Consider the following 7,195-nt stretch of genomic DNA (forward strand, 5'->3'; position numbering starts at 1 on the left):
ATGAATAAGACCCATTGTACGGTACTGGAAGCTGGAAATTTGAAGCCAATATAAAGCAGAAATGAGAACAATAACCAAAGTTAAAACTGAGTGCTTGCATCACAGTTGCCCTCTTAGGGCAACTGCTTTTTAGGGAGTGGTCAGTCCCTTAAAGGTACAAAAAGAAATAGAAAAGTAAAGCAACACTCTCAGTTATATGCAACTATGTGAATCAAAAAGTGTTTAAAATCATTTTTAATAAACAATTTTAAATGAATAAAATTATATTAGTAAAATGGCAAATTTAAGAACATGTGCAAAAATAATGGTCGGACCCAATACATGTGTTTGTAACCTGCACTGATCCATGGCAGCAGTCCCAAATAGACGGAGTCCAAAATGGCATGCAGAGTTCCGGGTGTCGCTGGAGGGATCGGTCCTGGATGGGTGGTGATCATAACCAATCAAGTGCTGCGACCAAATTCTCCCGATATGTGTAGCGAAGGGTATCCAATTTGTGGGGCCAGGTGGTCAGATGAAGGAGCAGGTGGTGGTCGAATAAAAAAGGCACAGGTTCAAGGTAGCACCAACGCGTTTCGCTGGTCCAATTGCCAGCTTTATAAAGCAGAAATGATTCAGAGCTAATAACAGTGACATATATTTTTATTCTGCTTTTAAAACTTGCAAAACATTCTTTAATATCTGCCACTATTAGAGGGGAAAAAAGGCAGTTGGACAGTTAACAGTTCTTGATTATGTTTAAATATTTTGGGTGAGGCCTGACCACACACATACCAAATGTACATGGCAAGCAGTAAAATTCTTCAGGAAGGACTAAAGGATAGTTTCGTGGCTGCTCGTGTAACTTTCCAAAAATGAATGGATGCTGCAATTCAGACTTGCTTATCTTGGCTAGTGGGCCTAGCGTTTTATCTAGTAAGAGAGTGAGAACTATTGTGTTTTTTGTGGCGCTGGTTACTTACTTGTTTATACTTAATATCTTTAAGGCTCACACTACCATATGCATCTATTCCTTGAAAAGAGACACTATTTGTAAAGACTGGTTGCACGGCAATTAAAACCTTGTACGTTTTCATATAGCTGTTGTGTATATAATTCCATTACATAAAAAAACCACACAAAATTAAAGGTCTGTATTATAACCCTTCAGACCTTTTTTTATTTGTGAGGGTTTATTTTTAGATTCTTAAAATTATAAAGTAGAAGTCAGGTGACTCCTCTAAGGAAGCTATTAACCCTTTGAGTGAATTTGTCAAAATAGGTGTAAAAATTGCCAAGCAAACATTTTTATTCATCATAATGACCTGTAACGATTACCTTATATAGGAAATATAATCTTTTTGTACACAACATTTTCTATTTGAATTTATATAACAAATGTGAGCGACGCTGGCATTTTTAGCGGATGTGTTGCACATCTCTCACAGAGATGTTGGCACTCAAAGGGTTAAACAGCAAAACTTTTGTTGTGTATTATTGTAGACTTCTATGGAATCTATACTGTTAGAAACTGTTGATGTATATATTGCGTTCTGTTCCCCTCCTGTGTAGTATCCCTCAGATTTAGCTGTACATTCAGCCTCTCTCTTATGCATCTATTTACCTTAATTAACAGCTGAAACGTAGGGCCTTATTCTAGTTCATTCTTTCTGACAAAATCCTTCTTAGTTGGACAAAACCATGTGCACTGCAGGGGAGCAGATGTAAAATGTGCAGAGAGAATTAGATTTGGGTGAGTTATTTTGTTTCTATGCAGGGAAAATACTGACTGCTTTATTTTTACACTGCACTATAGATCTCACTTTGAAGTAAAACCCCACACAAATCTAATTCTCTCTGCACAAGTAACATCTGCCCCACCTGCAGTGCACATGGTTTTGTCCATCTAAGAAGGTTTTTGTCAGAAAGAGTGAACTAGAATAAGGCCCTTGCTGACATACCTGGCCATGTGATAGGAATGTTACCTGAAGAGTCTTTTTCCTATGTTCCTTTATACCTGGCCATGTAACTGAGACATTTATCAGTGTCCCAGCATGCTCCGTAACAGAAAGGGTTAAATATTAAATATAACATTTTTACAAGAGAATACAATATCCCTTTTTAAGTATATTAAAAAAGAATACAGATTGACTGTTACAAGCCAACATAGACCAACCCATCCATTTTGTACTGAAGTCAGAATATAGCGGCCATGTTCAATATATTTTGGAAATATAAAATATACATGTGTAAAATGTAGGAGCTACACTAACTGGTCCCAAACATCTGCTATATATAAATTGACATTGTCCATTGTTGCCTACTTTTGCAGAATCCATTCCCCACTGCAAAATGCAGCACATTCCACCATATTTCATTAGGAATCGGTTGTGATGACACAGTCCGACAAAGTCTCAAACTATGCACATGTCTGTGGCATTGCTCCATAACTGGCAACAAAACATATCCAAAGGATGGATCCAATTACATTAATTGCCTCACCCGGGACAATTTAATTAATCCCCTTAAGGGCATATGCTGCAGCTCATCAGGGATTTTGGGTACTTGTGTAGTTTCACGGCGCCGCCGCGCGCACAGTCTGTTACAGAAACTTGGCAGCTTGACAGAGGCTCTGTTTAACTGTGCGCGTGCCGCTCTAGCTCTGCCTGACTGTGCTCATGCCGCTCTAGCTGTAAGCTATGTATTGACAGCTACGTTTACAGCTTAGCGGCCGGGCAGCAGCGCGCTGCCCAGGCGCTGACAGGTCACTGTGGTACTTGTAGTTCCACAGTGAAATAGGCAGCGCTGACAACGGGGGCAAGTGGAGACACCCCGGGCACAACGCTGACGGGATGTAGGCGCTAAAGCCCCTGGATTAACACTCCCTGCAAGCCGCTAAGAAGGAGGCAGGCGCCTGGATTCAGACGCAAAAGCGTCTGAATCCAGGCGCCTGGAGGTGGGCGCCTGGATTCAGACGCAAAAGCTTCTGAATCCAGATGCCCGGCTCCCTGCAAGCCGCTCAGGTGGTGGGGCATCTAAATCCAGACGCTAAAGCAACTGGATTTAGTTGGGTGTAGGGGTACATCTAAATTTAGACGCAAAAGCATCTAAATTTAGCTGGGTCTAGGGGTACACTATTAAAACCCACCCACAGTGCTACTAGTCGACGCAGCGGCTGTCGACCTTGTAAATCCCACTATCCACGTCAGCGTGGAGTTGAGAATAGAAAGTGTGGCGAGCGCAGCGAGCCACCGAGGCCGAAGCGTGGCGAGCGCAGCGAGCCCCGCGAGGGGACGCGGATACCTTCACAGGTATCCGCGCCCCCTCGCGGGCTTCATAGGTGTCCACGTCCCCTCTCGGGGCTCGCTGCGCTCGCCACGCTTCGGGCTCGGTGGCTCGCTGCGCTCGCCACACTTTCTATTCTCAACTCCATGCCAACATGGATAGTGGAGGTATGAAAAGGTCGTAGGACGCGTACCGCGGCCCCTCGCGGGGCTCGCTGTGCTCGCCACGCTTCGGGTTGGCGTGGATAGTGGGATTTACAAGGTCGACAGCTGCTGCGTCGACTATTGGCACTGTAGGCGGGTTTTAATAGTGTACTGGATTCAGACGCTTTTGCGTCTGAATTTAGCGTGTACATGGGGGACACAGCGGTGTGCCGGGGTGTGTAGTTTAGAAGCCCCGGCACGTCAGCTTTGTGCCTGGGGTGTCTCCACTTGCCCCCGTTGTCAGCGCTGCCCAGGCGCTGCCTATTTCACTGTGGAACTACAAGTACCACAGTGACCTGTCAGCGCCTGGGCAGCGCGCTGCTGCTGCCCGGCCGCTACGCTGTTAACATAGCTGTCAATACATAGCTTACAGCTAGAGCGGCACGAGCACAGTCAGGCAGAGCTAGAGCGGCATGCGCACAGTTAAACAGAGCCTCTGGCAAGCTGCGCCGTGAAACTACACAAGTACCGGAATTTGTTTAGCCTGCTGGAGGCAAGCGAATCAAAATTCTTGACAGCAGCCCCGTTTTCAACCAAAAACGTGGCTGCAGTAACCGAAAGCACACTTTTTTCACTTAACCTGTGTGTGTCTTCGCCGTGAATTGTGTTTTTTTATCTGGCATTCTAATAAGATAGCATGATAAAAAACATTGTTGAAACATCAGGAAAAATAGCGAAAAACCAACATTTTCCACTCCCATTGTTTTCCCCCCTTTGTATGCACTGGCGATACCAAATAATTATGCATATTAGAAATATTAAGTGCACACTCAGGGGCATAGGTAGATATGAGGCCTTACCAACTCACAGTTATAGCCGCACCTCCAGGCAAAGAGTGAGCCTCAGCCGGCCAGCCGGATTCAGTATTGAATCCCGGCGGTCGGGATCCCGGCGTTCAGAATGCCGACGCCGGAATCCCGACAGCCGAAATGCCGACAAGGGGGGGACGTGGATCGCCCCCCCCCCCCCCTTGCGGGCTCGCTGCGCTCGCCACGCAGCTGGCCCGGTGCCTCGCTACGCTCGGCACACTAATTTATTCTCCCTCCAGGGGTGTCGTGGACACCCCAGGAGGGAGAATGTGTCGGCATTTCGGCGGTCGGGATTCCGGCGTCGGGATTCTGAACGCCAGGATCCCGACCGCCGGGATTTTAACTGCATCCCGGCCAGCCACGTACAGTCGGCCAATCTTTTTGACTCTAACATATTACCAGGTTGCTTTATTTGTGAATAATACCACATTATATAATTTACTATTAGGATTATACCCCTTTCAGACATACACGAAAATCCCGGGTTTTTTCACATGAACGCACCGAGTAGTAGCGTATGTCAGAAAGGGTATACCCGGGATTTCACTCCTGGACCCATAGCACCTGCAATTGACCAGGGTTTTTATTTTTTACTGGTATTTTACTCCCGGGAATAATACCAGGGTTATGTCTGAACGGTATTACCCGGGTTTTTCAGTTTTAATCATGTGTTTTGTCTTTTTTTGCTGCTGAGACGGCTTCTGATGAGGTCATCAGCAGCAGATAGGAAAGACGCCTCAGGTACATGTGCGGAGGAGTTTGCAGAGGCAGTGGCTGCATGGTGCTCCCTTTGGAGCAACAGAGTGCAGAGTCATGTGGTATGTTAAGTGACATAGCCATAACAGCAATGCATTGTGGGAACTCCACACAGGCCCTTTTTTAGTCAGCCCCCACCTTTGGATGGCGTCATTCTTGTGAGCCAGCAAAGTGTCCCATTTTAATGATGAAACAGTGAAATGCTTGGAAAAACCTGGCTTATGTGTGAAAGGGGTATACCAGGGATTTTCCCGGGTTTGAGGTGTAGTGTTAAAGGGGGTTTGTAACTAAAATCCCGGGATTGAGCTGGATTGAAAATCCCGAGTCAACCTGGCCAAAATCCAAGGTAGTATGTCTAAATGGGATATAAGTGAGACTATATAATATATATTTTTTCCATATATAATACTATACTGCTAAATACTATTCACTGAATCATGTATGTTAACTTAGCAGGCAGACTTTAGATCATTTATATCATCAACCCAGCCTTGAAAAAGACCAAAGCAGTGGTTGAAACGCATGAAACCACATACTTAACGGGGGAAACGGACAATTACCTGGGGGACCACTGTGAGACTATTGAATACAGATCAGAGATCCTTGTGGTGACTATAACATCTTATGCTTTCTGAGAGGACTAGTGATGTCATAGTTCACTATTGGAGCTGGTTAATTGTCTCTTTCCAGCTGTTTTAGGATAATATCCATGTCAATTTTATTTATTGTATTATTATCTATGTATTAAATAGTATTACACTATTTTGGTTTCTCACTTCTCCTTCTATGTTATCAAATGAGCTGCATCTGATGATGATAACGGAGATTTTACATAGTTACATAGTTACATAGTAGATAAGGCTCAATAAAGACTTGCGTCCATCGAGTTCAACCTACGTTTTAATAGCTTATCCCTTGTAAAAGACAGAATATGATTCTTATTAGTACCCTTGGATGTTTTTATCCAATAAATGCTTGTCCAAAGTTATTTTAAACGTATTTATTGTATCTGCCGACACCACCTCTCCAGGAAGAGAGTTCCAAAGTTTGACTGCTCTGACCGTAAAGAATTTTTTTCTTTTGAGGGAACTAAATTTTCTTTCCTCTAATCTAAATTCGTGCCCTCGCGTCCTAGATTCCTTTCTTGCAGTAAAAAGGGTGCTTGAGAGTTCCTTATATTGGCCCCTGATATATTTGTACATGTTGAGCATGTCCCCCTTAAACGTCTCTTCTCTAGTGTAAATAGTCCCAGCTTGCTTAATCTCTCCTCGTAGCTCAAATTCTCCATTCCCCTAATAAGCTTTGTTGATCTTCTTTGGGTTTTTTCCAATTCTATGATGTCCTTTTTATAGTGTGGGGCCCAGAACTGTACTCCATATTCAAGGTGAGGTCTAACCAATGCCTTGTAAAGTGGCATAATCACTTTTGAGTCCCTAGGGAAAGGTCCTTAGAGGGTGTAGTGAGCAGTTGGCATGGATCTTTACATTGCTGTTTAATTGTTCGCTACAGACTTGTGTTGTCCCAAAATGTCTCAAAGCTATGACGATTATTCCAATACCAAACAAAAATCCCCCAAAGGGTCTGGATGATTACCGTCCCATAGCCTTAACATCATTGGTGATGAAATGCTTTGAGCGCTTGGTTTTGGGACACATTAAGTTTTATTTTACGGCAAATTTTGACCCATTCCAGTTTGCCTACAGAGAAAATAGATCCACGGATGATGCGATTCTGCTGGTTCTGCACCAAACACTGGGCCATCTTGAGAAAAGGGGTTCCTATGTTAGAATTTTATTTGTGGATTTTAGTTCTGCTTTTAATACCATTATTCCAACATCGTCGGTTTCCAAACTTTTTAATTTGGGACTAAATGGGTATCTGTGTAATTGGATTCTACAATTTTTAGTGAACAGACCACAGGTAGTGAAGCTCGGAAATCATATCTCCGGTGAGGTCATGGTTAGTACGGGCATACCACAGGGGTGTGTCCTGAGCCCGTTGTTATATTCTTTGTTCACGCATGATTGCGTGTCAACTTCAGAATCCGTGCAGATGGTGAAGTTTGCGGACGACACCGCTGTGGTTGGCCTGATAACCAATGACGATGAGGTAGCGTATAGGTCTGAGGTTTGCAGACTGTTTGAATGGAGTAGGCAAAATTGT

Source organism: Crinia signifera, chromosome 5 (genome assembly GCF_055691185.1).
Source record: "Crinia signifera chromosome 5, ASM5569118v1, whole genome shotgun sequence".
NCBI classification, from domain to species: Eukaryota; Metazoa; Chordata; class Amphibia; order Anura; family Myobatrachidae; genus Crinia; species Crinia signifera.